General features: G+C 38.4%; 1 pseudogene; it reads right to left on the reverse strand.

Annotated features, from left to right (window-relative positions):
* Positions 1-606: 606 nt before the first annotated feature.
* LOC145089531 (putative aldo-keto reductase 4) lies at positions 607-14589 on the reverse strand (annotated as a pseudogene).
* Between the last annotated feature and the right edge of the window lie 2077 nt (positions 14590-16666).

Here is a 16666-nt window from a genome sequence, read left to right on the forward strand (position 1 = left end):
GATCTATCGATCAGACATGCAAGAACCTTATGAGGCGTCAAGCGTTAGGAGATCACAATTAGTGATCACATTTGGTAAAGTTTTCTGTTATTATTTTAAATGGATTGATCTATTGCGTAATGAATAAATTTTAAATGAATTTACGTAGTGGCAGTGACGGACACATAATGTTTTCGTAGGGACGTCACTCGTACTTCAAGCCGGTGTACCTAATAGAAAAGATATTTTTTTACACTACGTATGTGCCGGAAATTGAGTAGTAACCCGGGACCCCCTAGGCTCCACTAAGGTCCGCCCCTGGGTGGTGGACTATTTTAAACGGATTATTTTATATAAAATTTAGGTTGATGTATTTTTATTTTTATTTTTCCAAAAATTACATAGGTACTATAACACTAATGAGATATTCACCAATTTTTTCATATATATTTTATATTAATATTACTAATATTAAGAAAAATAGGTAGGTCCTAGCTACCTTCAAAGTAGCTACGCCCTTGCTGTCTTCCCTTTATTTTTTTTATTAGTTTACAAATGAAACATTCTTATAGTAAAAACATATCTTATGTGTCTATATATAGCAACACACAAGAAACAACGTGCTGATCAAGATTTCCAAGATGACAATGGAGGAGTCTCGGTGTCCTTAAATGTTGGAATACCATCCCAATATCGACCACCTTTAACTGAATCAGATGAAGCAATGGCTTCAAGTTCAGCCATGTCTTTTCTGATGTTAGTCTCACAGATAAAGCTCCAATGTTCTGTTCAAGATTCTCAATCTTTGTGGTTCCTGGAATTGGCACCACATCATTCCCCTGGTGGTGAACCCAAGCCAATGATAGTTGGGATGGGGTGCACCCCTTCTTCGCCGCCATCTTATTCACCTTCTTATACATGATCTTGTTATGCTCAATATTTTCAGGTTGGAACCTCGGCAATAACTACAATTAGAAAATCTTGTACCCGATATGAACGACCTATTCGTTTGTCAATTGTGTTGGAAGAAATTATGGATAAACAAGAAGAAGAAGATGATTTATCATACGTAAATGTCAACTGCTTTATTAATTAACAGAGTTTACATATTTATATATCCCTAACATCCCTAACCATCACGTCCATTCATTAGGACGGTTACATAACTGATAACGACTTTTACTATAAACACCAACTAACTGATTATAATTAGATAATATTTACAAAGTATCTAGCTTAACTCTAACATTCCCCTCTTAAGCTAGATTTCAGATACTCCAAGATTCTTCTTCAAACGATTGAAGTTACCCACTTGCAAAGCCTTGGTAAATACATCTGCTAACTGATCCTTTGTTCCACAAAAAACAAACTTCCACATCTTTGTTTGCAACAAGTTCACGGATGAAGTGATATTTAATTCGAATATGCTTACTTTTCCATGGAATATAGGGTTTTTTGACAGAGCTATGGCAGATTTGTTATCACAGAAAAGCTTTGTTGCATTGATTTGGTATTTTCCTAGTGTGACCAAAATACCCCTAAGCCACAAAGCTTGGCAGCCAGCCATTGAAAGTGAAATGTACTCCACCTCAGCAGAAGATATGGCGACTACATTTTGCATTTTCGTTTGCCATGATATGGCTCCAGAGCCAAGGTTAAAAATATAGCATGTGGTGCTTTTACTATCATCTATACACCCACCATAATCACTGTAACAACCCGAAATTCGTATAACTGCTTGTACCCCTTTTCGTGACTTATTTCGATCATCCAATCGCCGTTTCCAATTTCGTTTCCAATTCCGACATTTAATTAAGTCATTAATGTTGATATTATTTTATGACTTAATGAGTGTATTAATACCCTTAGAACTCATTCTAACACCTCGTATTAGTGATCGGAACATTTCTAGAATCAGCCATATCGGGTTACGGCAATTTGGCCGGGTGCGACCAAAAGCCCCGTCTAACGCTGGTATCGGGTAGAATTCCACCGTGTCCCGAACTTGGACACTATTTAAAGAGATCCAAGCTTTCATTTGAAGCTTTTGCTTCATTTCACAACCATCTCTCTCTAACCTCTCTCCTCAAGCTAGATTCAAGGTCCAAAACATCAAATTTAGGCTTCAAATCACCAAGGTAATCATCTTAGCCCTTAGTATAGTATCCTTAGCCTTCATTTTCATGTCTAAATCATGGAATAGGACCATAAACATGTGTTTACAGCCCCGGAACAACCTTAGGCCGTAAACACATGAAAAGGGGGGGTTTTTGAGCAACAAAACCCTTCCAAACCACAACTAGACTTTAGATATGGCTAAATGACTTCAAGGAATGGACTTAGAGCACTTTAGACATGGATTTTGAGGGATTTGAATGAGTTTATGGCCAAGACATATGCTTGGGCCGTAAACCCCTCAAAGATGGGAGTAAACACATTTCAAACATGTTAGAAAGCCATCCATCACCACCAAAAGCCTTGGAATAAATCATAGAACCAACCAAAAATAGTTTAGGGACCTTAAACATATCAAAACTCTTCATTTGAGAGTTTATGGCCATAGCATGTGCTCTAGGGTCGTAAACTCCTAAAAATGTGTTATTTGATGCCCTAAATTCATACCAAGGCTTGTAAAAATTATTGGAATCACATGTGATTAATCTAAGGCCTTTAAATCACTCAATCAAGGAGAGTTTAGGAGTTTACGGCCGTAAGCTCCATGCTAGGGCCGTAAACTCCCTTAAGTGTTGTTATTGGTGATTTAAATTCATTCCATGCCTTAGATAAAATTGTTCCAACCCTTCCCAAGTGTTATTGACCCATTAAGCACCATAAATCTTGCCAACATGAGTTCACGGCCGTGAACTCATGTGTGAGTGGTGTATATGGCCGAAAACTTATTAGGGAGTTTACTCTTGTTTTAACTTGCAGAGTTGTTTGTTTAAACGATTTCAATTCTTATTATATACTGTTATGTTTCACAATTGATTGTTCACAATTATATTGATAGAGATCTTAAAACCTTTGTAATGTCTGTAATAAAATACCATAGGCTCGAGTGTAAAGGATAGACACCATTACAAAACATAAAACATTTGTAATGTCTGTAATAAAACACCCTAGGCTCGAGTGTAAAGGATAGACACCATTAGAAAACATAAAACATTTGTAATGTCCTTAATAAAACACCTAGGCTCGAGTGTAAAGGACAGGCACCATTAGAACTTAGTTAGTCATAGATACTACTTCCCTAGGCACGAGAGTAAAGAGTAATCTTAAAGATTGGAGACACGTCCTCGGTGAACACTCCACAGAGATACGCGAGTGGAGGACCGCACCTATAACCAGAATCTCTTACATAGGGAGCGTGACTTGAGTGTATAGATCTATACGGGACTGACAATCCCGCACCTAGCTGCTAGCTACAACCGAACCGAAAAGGTTCAAGGGTGACGAAAGTCATAAAAAGGATACTTGCCATGACCCGAGTCATATCTGGTCTGAAGTATGGTTATGGAACTCGCAATCAAGATTATGAACACTTCACAGTTAATTATTAGTTTTATGTACGTAATAAAACTAATGTACAATTAAGGATAATCAGACTTTCAGGAGAATTCGCACACACACACGTTCAGGAAAATATGGGATTTTCCTGGGGGATAACATTAAACATAATCAGAATTGGTAACAGTTCACACACACACACATGTAGGAAAATATAGGATTTTCCTGAGTAACAGTAGTACGTAACCAGAAAATTGTAACAAGTTGGATAACTAAAATTTGCAATTCACAAAAACAATTATGTTTTCAGAATACATCTTTTTCATTACATTTTGGATTTGGTAACCAACTTTTAAGAAAATATGGGATTTTCTTGGATAACCACTTTTTCAGGAAACCAAAGGAACTTGTACATTTTTTCACAAAACAAAACCGCTTATGAAGTCACCAGCTTTATGCTGATTTTCAAACTGCTTGTATTCTCAGGTTCGTATTAGACAGGTACCTGACGATCTCTTTTGGCGAAGACGGAGTGCGTAGAAGACTCGTCTTATTTTGTTTATATATACTATGTATCACATGTATAACTTTACTTTTGAAACAAATGTAAACTATTATATATGTAATGTAATGGTTGTCTACTTTGCTTACTATGTGCATTGGATTTGATACTCAACGAGGAGTCCGCCCCGGAAATGTTTCCGTCTTCGGTTTTCGGGGTGTGACAGATTGGTATCAGAGCCCTTGTTTATAGTGAATAAAGTATACCAAACCTTACATGGTATAAAACTATAAACATTAAGGGGCCTAAGTGCTCTGAACTAAAAGTATCCTTCAAAATAGAAGTATTTTCAAAAGTATATAAGTATACCGAACCGTCGAGATCCGTAACTACAAGTAGAACAAAACATAAGTAAATGGGTATTGTGTACTGCGTTAAACCTGGGCAGTTATGTAGTCGTGTCTAGGATCAATATAGCCTGGCCAACTATATTCATTCGAGACACGGCCAACATGTGCTTGGGAGTGACTGTAGTATGCGGCATGCCTAAAACTTACCCTAATACCACAAACATCGAACCAGCGTCGTAACAAATCATGAAATACTATGGGAGTATTTCTCGAGCCAATCCTTGGTAGAAATCCTTGTTCACGCATTGTTCTTTAATCATTCCCTTAGCGATACTTTTCCCGCTTAGATAGCTCTTTCCTGCTTTATCGCTTATTCATCATATATTCGTTATATCTCTTGATTCAATTCAGAGGACTTATCATCCTCTCTTTCTTGATCTTATTAGATCAAGATGCCTCCAAGAAAGAGACCCAGCTCCAAGACCAATAACCCTTCGCCACCACCTCCTCCCCAAATTGATCCTGTAGTATTCCAGGCAGCTGTTACAGCCGCAGTGGCAACTGCCATATCTCAACGAAACTCTGGCGGTTCTGGTGGTTCGGGAGGTGGTACCCAAACCCAAAACCAAGAAAGCAGTCAAGGACACCGAAAAGAAGGTTCATATAAGGATTTCATGAACGCAAAACCCACGTCCTTTGATGGCACTGGAGGTGTCATTTCCCTCACCCGATGGTTCGAGAAGATCGAATCCATCTTTGAAATTTGCGCCTGCTCAAAATATGACAAAGTGAAGTTTGCCGCCTGCACCTTTATCGACAAAGCCCTGACGTGGTGGAATGGCCGAGTCAAATCCCTAACCTTACCTGTAGCCAACACCATGGGTTGGGAAGCCATGAAGAAACTTCTGTTGGCTGAGTACTGCCCTCGGGGCAAAATGCAAAAGTTAGAACACGAACTCTGGAACCTGAAGATGAAAGGTTCCGACATCACTGCTTACACTTCCAGGTTCGACGACTTGGCATTACTCTGCCCGGGAATGGTTACCCCAGAGAGTAAGAAGATAGAGAGATTCATCTGGGAGCTGACCCAACCAACGAAAGGAAATGTCATAGCTGCAAGGCCGGATACATACGACAGCGCCAAACACTTAGCACAAATCCTAATCGATCATAGTGACGACCTTGAGGAGGCCGCTACCACTCCTGAGCCGACAAAGAGGAGTGGTGAGAAAAGAAAAATCGGGAAGAAGGAGAAAAGTCAGACATCACATGAATCTTCGAAGAGACAGCAAATAGTAGCAGTTCACGCTGCCACTTCCCCTGCAGCTGTCTCTGTTGTTGGATCCTCAACTCGAAAACCTGCCAGTAGGTATGCTGGAAGCCTTCCTAGTTGTGACAAGTGCAACTATCATCACTTTCCTTCCGGTTCATGTATAGAGGTATTTTGCAACAAATGTGGCATAAAGGGTCACATGGCGAAAAACTGTAAGACACCAACTCAATCAACAAGTCAAACTTCCGGAGCGGGCATTGGTCAGGCCTGCTATGGTTGTGGAGAAGTTGGACATCTCAAGAGAAACTGCCCCAAGGCAGTAACACCTGGCAACGCCGGAAGAGTTCTAGCGATAGGACAAGAGGAGACAGCTACCGATCCCACCATTGCCACAGGTATATTTCCTGTTGAATGTTATGCCTGTGATTCTTTTCGATTTTATTGCTGAAAGAAATTCGCTAACCATCCATTTGAACATCTTTAAAACCCTTTCGTTTGTGAGTAATCGAAAATGTATACCGTCGAGATGGTTATCAAGTGAGAATGAGGACGCTAACGTCATATCCGTAGATTGTATCCTTAATCCGAACAATTATTCTTTTCTGTTCGATCTAATGGCAACCTTTTCATGAAATGCTTTGATGCCATCTTTGGCATGTAATGACCGAGCCTCATTCATGCTGTTATTCTTGGTTTCGAGAAAGCCATACGTCTTAACCTTCCTCCGACCCGACTCTCATGATCTTCGTGCATCAAAGCTTAAAAAGTTTTTCCCATGTATTCCTCGTTCATGTGATCATCGAGAAACGAGAAGTTTGCAATTCTTTCCCCGATACTGTTTCCGAAGGATTCTTGAGAATTCTTTCCTAACGCGTAGTCCAGTCTCGCATCGACCAAGTCCCTGGAATTACCTCATAGTCCAAAAACCTTAGTGAGCACGATGTGTCCAAGAGAGCAACCAGGGCTTGATATGATCGCTACGAGGTAGTAGTGGTACCCTTCGATCAAACCATTTTCCTGGTCAAGTAGACAAGCAAAGCAGTCATATTTGTGAACCTCTCCAAAAGCTAAGGCAATAAAGAATCAGTCGGAACTGGGGATACCCATAGAAACCCGTCAATTCTTGGATCCCGTCGGCTATGATCGTAGACTCACATAGAAGTTTCCTTTAGAACCATCGGACCCTTAGCTACTCTGCCACATGAATATGTACCCACTTGTTGGAAGTTTTACTCTGGAAAGACATAGTATGCCTTGGGAAGTGCGGAAAACTTAACTCATGGAACATTAGACCCTTCGAGATCCTCGTTAGGAATCGATTCCATAGCCCTCTCCGAGCTATCTTTAGAACTCAGCAGCAACCATCTGGCATTCCACATCTTTGATAGTAAGGATTGCCGACCTGACGAAACCCTAGAACTCCCTTGATGAGATCAAAACCAACGGAAGTCTGAACCTTCATGGATGAATCAATTGAGATCATGGATCGAGAGGTTAGTCTTGCGTAACAAAGCCACATCCTGACAGTGAGGGTTCGCTGAAATGTCAAGCGGAGACCCGATTCCACTTTGGAGCATCAAGACCCGAAGCAGTAGATTCATCCTCACATCTCTTTTCACTTCGTGATCTGTGTTCGAATCTTTGAATTTCGGGACGAAATTCCCTCTAACGTGGGGATAATGTAACAACCCGAAATTCGTATCACTGCTTGTACCCCTTGTCGCGACTCATTTCGATCATCCAATCGCCGTTTCCAATTTCGTTTCCAATTCCGACATTTAATTAAGTCATTAATGTGGATATTATTTTATGACTTAATGAGTGTCTTAATACCCTTAGAACTCATTCTAACACCTCGTATTAGTGATCGGAACATTTCTAGAATCAGCCATATCGGGTTACGGCAATTTGGCCGGGTGCGACCAAAAGCCCCGTCTCACGCTGGTATCGGGTAGAATTCCACCGTGTCCCGAACTTAGACACTATTTAAAGAGATCCAAGCTTTCATTTGAAGCTTTTGCTTCATTTCACAACCATCTCTCTCTAACCTCTCTCCTCAAGCTAGATTCAAGGTCCAAAACATCAAATTTAGGCTTCAAATCACCAAGATAATCATCTTAGCCCTTAGTATAGCATCCATAGCCTTCATTTTCGTGTCTAAATCATGGAATAGGACCATAAACATGTGTTTACGGCCCTGGAATAGCCTTAGGCCGTAAACACATGAAAATGGGGGGGGGGGGGGGGTTTGAGCAACAAAACCCTTCCAAACCACAACTAGACTTTAGATATGGCTAAACGACTTCATGGAATGGACTTAGAACACTTTAGACATGGATTTTGAGGGATTTGAATGAGTTTACGGTCAAGACATATGCTTGAGCCGTAAACCCCTCAAACATGGGAGTAAACACATTTCAAACATGTTAGAAAGCCACCCATCACCACCAAAAGCCTTGGAATAAATCATAGAACCAAGCAAAAATAGTTTAGAGACCTTAAACATATCAAAACTCTTCATTTGAGAGTTTACGGCCATAGCATGTGCTCCAGGGCCGTAAACTCCTAAAAATGTGTTATTTGATGCCCTAAATTCATACCAAGGCTTGTAAAAATTATTGGAATCACATGTGATTAATCTAAGGCCTTTAACTCACTCATTCAAGGAGAGTTTAGGAGTTTATGGCTGTAAGCTCCATGCTAGGGCCGTAAACTCCCTTAAGTGTTCTTATTGGTGATTTAAATTCATTCCATGCCTTAGATAAAATTGTTCCAACCCTTCCCAAGTGTTATTGACCCATTAAGCACCATAAATCTTGCCAACATGAGTTCACGGCCATGAACTCATGTGTGAGTGGTGTATATGGATGAAAATTCATTAGGGAGTTTACTCTTGAAGAGTAAACTCAAATCCCAAGTCCCTCGCATCAATACACGTCCGTAGATGTCACCCGGGTCACTCCAAACACTCGTTTTGAAGTGTTTTCGCTCATTGGAGTGTAATATCATATCTAATTAGAGTTTATAAATCTAATTAGATATATTTGTATACCATTTCATATTACATAGGAACCTCGCTCGTATTCAAGCCTCGATTCGACGTTTAGCATCCTAGTCGTCACATTCCGCGTCCGGTGAGTTCATACCCCTACTTTTTTTTACAATGGTTTTTAAATGTTTTCAGGGGGGAATACAAGCAAAAGTACAAGTATATCATGTACTTAAATTCATTATTATACTTAAATGGTTTCAAAATTCGCACACTTTTAAGAATTGAAAACCTACTAACAAACTGTTTTAACTTGCAGAGTTGTTTGTTTAAACGATTTCAATTCTTATTATATACTGTTATGTTTCACAATTTATTGTTCACACTTATATTGATAGAGATCTTAAAACCTTTGTAATGTCTGTAATAAAACACCCTAGGCTCGAGTGTAAAGGATAGACACGATTACAAAACATAAAACATTTGTAATGTCTGTAATAAAACACCCTAGGCTCGAGTGTAAAGGATAGACACCATTAGAAAACATAAAACATTTGTAATGTCCTTAATAAAACACCTAGGCTCGAGTGTAAAGGACAGACACCATTAGAACTTAGTTAGTCATAGATACTACTTCCCTAGGCACGAGAGTAAAGAGTAATCTTAAAGATTGGAGACACGTCCTCGGTGAACACTCCACAGAGATACGCGAGTGGAGGACCGCACCTGTAACCAGAATCTCTTAGATAGGGAGCGTGACTTGAGTGTATAGATCTATACGGGACTGACAATCCTGCACCTGGCTGCTAGCTACAGCCGAACCGAAAGGTTCAAGGGTGACGAAGTCATAAAAAGGATACTGGCCACGACTCGAGTCATATCTGGTCTGAAGTATGGTTATGGAACTCACAATCAAGATTATGAACACTTCACAATTAATTATTAGTTTTATGTACGTAATAAAACTAATGTACAATTAAGGATAATCAGACTTTCAGGAGAATTCGCACACACACACGTTCAGGAAAATATGGGATTTTCCTGGGGGATAACATTAAACATAATCAGAATTGGTAACAGTTCACACACACACACATGTAGGAAAATATAGGATTTTCCTGAGTAACAGTAGTACGTAACCAGAAAATTGTAACAAGTTGGATAACTAAACTTTACAATTCACAAGAATAATTATGTTTTCAGAATACATCTTTTTCATAACATTTTGGATTTGGTAACCAACTTTTAAGAAAATATGGGATTTTCTTGGATAACCACTTTTTCAGGAAACCAAAGGAACTCGTACATTTTTCACAAAACAAAACCGCTTATGAACTCACCAGCTTTATGTTGATTTTCAAACTGCTTGTATTCTCAGGTCCGTATTAGACAGGTACCTGACGATCTCTTTTGGCGAAGACGGAGTGCGTAGAAGACTTGTCTTATTTTGTTTATATATACTATGTATCACATGTATAACTTTACTTTTGAAACAAATGTAAACTATTATATATGTAATGTAACGGTTGTCTACTTTGCTTACTATGTGCATTGGATTTGATACTCAACGAGGAGTCCGCCCCGGAAATGTTTCTGCCTTCGGTTTTTGGGGTGTGACAATCACTGTCGCTAAAACCTCTCAAACTTGCATCCTCAGTTCTAGTATAGATAAGCCCGTGATTGAGAGTACCATTTATGAAACGCAATATATGCTTACCAGCTTCCCAATGACTTTTCTTGGGATTCTCCATGAAGCAACTAATAACACTTACAGAAAACATGATATCGGGTCTTGTTGCAGTTAAATACATAAGGCTGCCTACCATACTCCTATATAGACTAGGATTCACATCATCTTCGGATGTATTTTTTGAGAATTTTGATCCAAACTCCATTGGTGTAAAGACAGGTGAAGAACCCACCATGTTGAAGCGTTTAAGCAGTTCCTTAGCATACATGTGTTGGGAAATTGAGATCCTCTTTTGCTCCTACTTTACCTCTATTCCCAAGAAGTAATGCAATAGTCCCATGTCAGTCATTTCAAATTCTGTTTTCATAGATTCCTTAAATTCACGAACCATTTCCTCTAAGTTTCCTGTAAAAACCAAATCATCAACATACAAACAAATAATTAAGATTTTTTTAGTAGCCTCTTTGACAAAGAGGGTATGCTCGAAGGGGCATTTCTTGAAGCCATTATCCAGGAAGTACTTTTCAATTCTACTGTACCAGGCACGGGGTGCCTGCCTTAAACCATACAAGGCCTTTTTCAAGTGACAAACTTTATTCTCTTCCCCCTTCTTCACATATCCAGTTGGTTGATCAATGTACACGTTTTCTTCAAGTGTGCCATTTAGGAAGGCCGATTTCACATCCATCTGATGCACATCCCATTCATTTTGTGCTGCTAAAGAAAGAACCAAACGAATTGTTTCTAGTCTGATTACCGGAGCAAATACCTCCTGGTAATCAATTCCCAACTTTTGTTTGTATCCCTAGGCGACTAAACTTGCCTTATATTTTTCAACCTTTCCTCTTTCATTAAGTTTGATTTTATATACCCATTTGACACCAATAGATTTATGATCTTTGGGTGGATCAACTAGTTCCCATGTATCATTCTTCAGAATTGACCTTATTTCTGCATCCATTGCATCTCTCCATTTCTTATCTTGAATTGTATCTTCAAAAGTAATAGGATCAGCATCAACAAAAAGAGCATAGTCAGCCATGTCTTCAAAGTCCAATCTTTGAGTGTTTTCATATAGGTCTGTCATGCTTCGTTTTTTCTTGATCCTTCTAACACGAGGTGGTTCTTCAGATGAACTTGAAGATTCATCGATGGATTGTACTGAGTTGTCATTGACAGGTGTGTGTGTGTGTGTGTGTGTATTCATCTCATTTCCCTCCTCATTGCTTTCTTTTCCTGAACAAATGCTCACCGGGATGTGTGCACTGTTCTCTTCACTTCTTAAAGGTTCATTCCAAGCTTTTGCTTCATCAAAAATAACATCTTTGCTTATGAGTACCTTTTTTGTTACAGGATTATAGAGCTTGTATGCTTTTGTGTTTTTGCTGTAACCCACAAACACTGTTTTTTCGGATTTCTGATCGAGTTTTCTCCTTCTTTGGTCAGGAACATGTGCATAGGCAATGCACCCAAAAACCTTTAAATGTCCTACACCCGATTTAAGACCACTCCAAGCTTCCTGTGGTGTCATGTTGTTTACACTTTGTGTTGATGTTCTGTTGATCAGATATGCTGCACATGCTATTGCTTCAGCCCAAAATTCCTCTGGTAATCTCTTTCCCTGTAACATGCACCTTGCCATCTCTCCAAGAGTCCTGTTTTTTCTTTCAGCAACCCTGTTTTGCTGGGGTGTGTAACTTGCAGTTAGTTGATGATGTATGACATTCTCTTTCAAGAAAGATTGAAGACAAAAAGCAGTGTATTCCCCACCACGATCATACCTTAAACATTTGATTTTGTGTTCACTTTGATTTTCAACCCAAGCTTTAAAGATCACAAAGTAATTGTAGGTCTCCGATTTTTCTTTAAGAAAGTAAATCCATGTTTTCCTGCTAAAATCATCTATGAAGGTTAATACATACCTACTTCCTCCGATTGACAGTGTTTTCATAGGACCCCAAATGTCCGAGTGGACCAATTCGAGAGGCTTTGATGCCCTCCATGCCTTGTCTTGAGGAAATGACTTCTTTGAATGTTTACCCAACGCACATGCTTCACATACATCATTTGCAACGACGATAGAGGGTAACCCATGTACTAGTTGGTGTTTATGCTTGTAAGTGAGAGCACCAAAGTTTGCATGGCCAAACCTGTGATGCCAGAGACGTGACACATCTTTTGTGTTTGTGTAGAGAGAGAAAAGATTGTCCCCATCAAACTTGATAGGAAACATCTTGTTCACAGTCATCTTTACTCTCCCGATCAAATTATTATTCCTGTCTTTTATCTCACAGAATCCTTTTTTAAACCGTAAATCATACCCTTTCATAATAACTTGTCCCACACTCAATAGGTTATGTCTCAAACCTGGTACGTAGAACACATTAGAGATCTTCTTTTCATTATCTCTAATCTTAATGGATATTATTACCCGATTGTAAAAGTCTTCTATGGATTAAGTTTCTTTCATTCTTAATCCATCGAACTCACAACGAAGCGTCTGTAATCTAACAATCTTAACCTTCTCTTCTCCTCTGTATGATTTGTGCAAAATATCCCAGGCCTCCTTTGAAGTGTCAGAGGATGAAATTCTTTCAAATATGTTTTCATTGACTGCTTGGTATATTAGAAATAAGGCCCTTCTATCTTTCTTCCTCAAATAATTCAACTCTAATGCCTCAAGCGCAGTCAATATGGTGGGTTCTGTAGGTTCATCGATTCCGTGTTCAACAACATCCCAAAGATCCTGAGATTCAAACAACAGTTTCATTTGGATATTCCAGTGAAAGTAATTCTTTCCATTTAGTTTTGGTAACTGCGGTTGAGATTGTACTCCGTTCCCAGAAGTTGATGCCATGAAGATTGGCTCTGATACCAATTTGTTGGAAGAAATTATGGATAAACAAGAAGAAGATGATTTATCATACGTAAATGTCAACTGCTTTATTAATTCACAGAGTTTACATATTTATATGTCCCTAACGTCCCTAACCATCACGTCTATTCATTAGGACGGTTACATCACTGATAACGACTTTTACTATAAACACCAACTAACTGACTATAATTAGATAATATTTACAAAGTATCTAGCTTAACTCTAACAAATTGGAATGGAGGTGAGCTGAATGGAAAATATATTGAGAAAAGTTAACCAACAAACCTTACGTAAGTCGCCATCTTCCAACTTCTCAACAATCCTTGGACCAGATGAGAAGAAACCCCGTCCTAGAGGACTGTATGTAACAATCTCGATCCCAAGTTCTCTGATAACGTATGATATATATACATAAGAATTGAACTTCAGATTTTTTGATACATGTTTATTGAGAAAATTAGAAAAAGAAAAACAGGAAAGAAAAGACAGCCAACCTGCATGTAGGAATGATTTCTTCTTCTGCATCTCTTGTCCACTAGGACCATTCGAGTTGTATAGCTGTTAATGGGTGCACAGCATGAGCTCTTCTGATGGTTGATGCTGACGCCTCCGATAATCCAACATATTGGATCTTTCCTTCTTCCACCAGCTCCTTTAGTGCTCCCATCTAACGAAAAAGATAAAAGATTTTAGGAGATCGATATGAATGGATAATGAATTTAAGCACGACTGCAACAGAACGACGTGTAAAGAGGAGGAAATTAACAGTGATTTCAATAGGGACACGGTTGTCAATCCTGTGCTGATAATATAAATCAATACAATCAGACGCCTAATCTCTTCAAGCTAGCTTCACAAGCATACTTTATATAGGCCGGGTCTCCGGAGACGTCCATGTGATTACTGCTCTCCTATTTGAACCCAAATTTGGTACCCAGCTGCACTTTTTCCCTCCCCTCTCCAGTCAAAGCCTGTAATACAAAAAAATATGTTTGCTAATCAGTCTACACAAGAAACGATACTTAAACCGTAAGTTGACTGAATCAAAACATGCAAAAACCCATGTGCTCTACGATCTTAAAACTAATTGGGAGCGACATTTGATCAATGTAATATTTAGTTATGAAGCTTGTACTAGTAGAAGAATGTTACCTTGCTGATAAGAACTTCGTTGGTTTGAGGGCCGTAGATGTCGGAGGTGACTAGAAAGGTAATGACGGCGTTAATGGCGTGCTGGATGAGCTTGATCATGTCAGGTTCAGGTTTGGGTTTTAATTTCCATATAAATAAGACATTCCCATACAACCTAAACCCTGACACTACTGGAAAATTGGTAATAGAGTACACCCCCATCTAATACGGTTGTAAAAAAACCCGTATTATAAAGGGATAAATAAATATAATACACACAATTGCAGCATCCAATACGTTCAATGAGATGTACTAGAAACAAAATCAAATAACTAAAAAAATACGCCCCCATTTTGATTAAGTACGACTAATACATAAACATGATCAACATCCTCTTTAGTTAGAAATCCAACTTTAATGCCTTTATCCTTGCTGCTACAACTTTGATCCTGTTTTCAACTATTAAAGTATTTGTCCCTGGAAAACCTCCTATTGACTACCAAGGAGCTAGAGAAGCAAAACCAATCACAGAATTTGCACTCAAACAAGTGAAGACACTCCTTAAAGACAGATTAAGTGGAAAAACTACAATTACTGAATCAAGTGTACAGGTTTGTATGATGATATAAAACCATTATTCTCAAAGGAATGGAATTGATAGGGGAATGGAATGACTGATTCCATTCTTGTCATAGAAAAGAAAAGAGAGGTACATAACAGAAGCATATAGAGATGTGCATCAAAAAAGTGTACAGGTTTGTATGATGATATAAAAGTACAATTTTACCCTTGGGGTAATATATTTTTAATTTGACCATTTTGCCCCTTTATAGGCCATGAAAGCACAAATGGGCGATCTTGGACAGAGCTTAGGAATGACCCAAGGTTTGGGCAAGCAGTTCATGCAATAATCAAATTCCCATTTTGCCCTCATCCTTCAGAAAGCTGCAGTTTTGTAGACTAACTGTGCCAAAAGGTCAATATTACCCCTCAATTTTTAATAATAATAATTGTACCAGTTCTTGTTCAATTTATTGATTCAGCCACTTGACTATTTTCTGTATTTTATTGTTTTTATTTTTTGTATTTTCATCATTTTTTGTAAGAAGAATTGTGGGGTAACACAAGTGACTTTTTTTATTTTTATTTTTTATTATTTTAGGTTTGTTATCGGTTTATTTTAAAAAATTACCAAACATCAAAAACCAATAACCAGATGAGGTTCAAGTTTCAATAGATTACATGCAAAGTTTGGACCATAAAAATGGTCAAATGGAATGAACAGATTACATTCAAATGATTTTTCTTTAAAACTTTTTGTTTTATTTTCTGTATTAAACATAATGAAAGCTTGTTATAACCAAAGGTCATAAACAAAATAACTTTTCCAATTTAATTAGAATAAGAAATTTTAGATTATTATTGTAAAAAGGATGAATCTTTTGTAGTTTATATTTTCCAGTGTACTCTATAGATTATTTTTAAATACAATTAATGAACTTTTATTCCATGTCGAGTACAAGGGAAGAAAATACCATGAGGCAATTAAATTCAATAGGATATTTTTATGAGTAAAAATACTTGAAATAAAAAATTAAATAAGTTCATTTGATTAAGCCCCGCAGCAGAATTCATTCTTTGAGATGCTTTCTCCCTTTGAGACGCTTCCGGCATATGACCAAACAAATTCATCGCCATTTTCGCTCTATTACTTAGAGTTGTTTATACGAAACCTTAGCCTTCGGTCGACGACGCCTCCGCCTCTGGCCAACGACGCCTCCGCCTCCGGTTGACGACGCCTCCGCCTCCGGTCTCCAGTCGACGAGACTGACGAAGTCTCCTACTCCGGCCTACAGCCACTTCTGCCTCCTTCTTTCACGTTGTTTACAGGTACGCTCGGACTTTGGGTGTAGTTGATTTATTCGTTGATTAATGTTGTGTTTATGACAATGTCTTCTCTATGTACGAAATATTACTTCATATTTCTGGTTGATAACCCTAGAAAGTATCATCGACTCTGTTTTGAACTTCATCTGCTGTTGCTCCAAAAAGAAAAAATTGTCCTCTCCAACTTCCTTCATGATTTCAACATTAGCCCCATCTAATGTTCCTATAATCAGGCATCCATTGAGTGCAGATTTCATATTAAGAATATTTCAAAACCACTCAATGATCACACATCCTCCTCTATAAGTATTCGATTTCACATTATAATTTTGTTAAAGTTCACATTTATTGCTTAATTATATAGAAACCAATATTTAGAAAAGCAAGATTTTTCATCAAATGTTGACCAAGATATATGCTTATAGCTGTGAGAGCTGCAGTATCAACATTTCGTAGGGAAGAAGAATCACAAGTTCACCA

This window comes from Lactuca serriola, chromosome 2, assembly GCF_051521515.1.
Source record: "Lactuca serriola cultivar US96UC23 chromosome 2, Lser_US96UC23_V15, whole genome shotgun sequence".
Classification (NCBI taxonomy): Eukaryota; Viridiplantae; Streptophyta; class Magnoliopsida; order Asterales; family Asteraceae; genus Lactuca; species Lactuca serriola.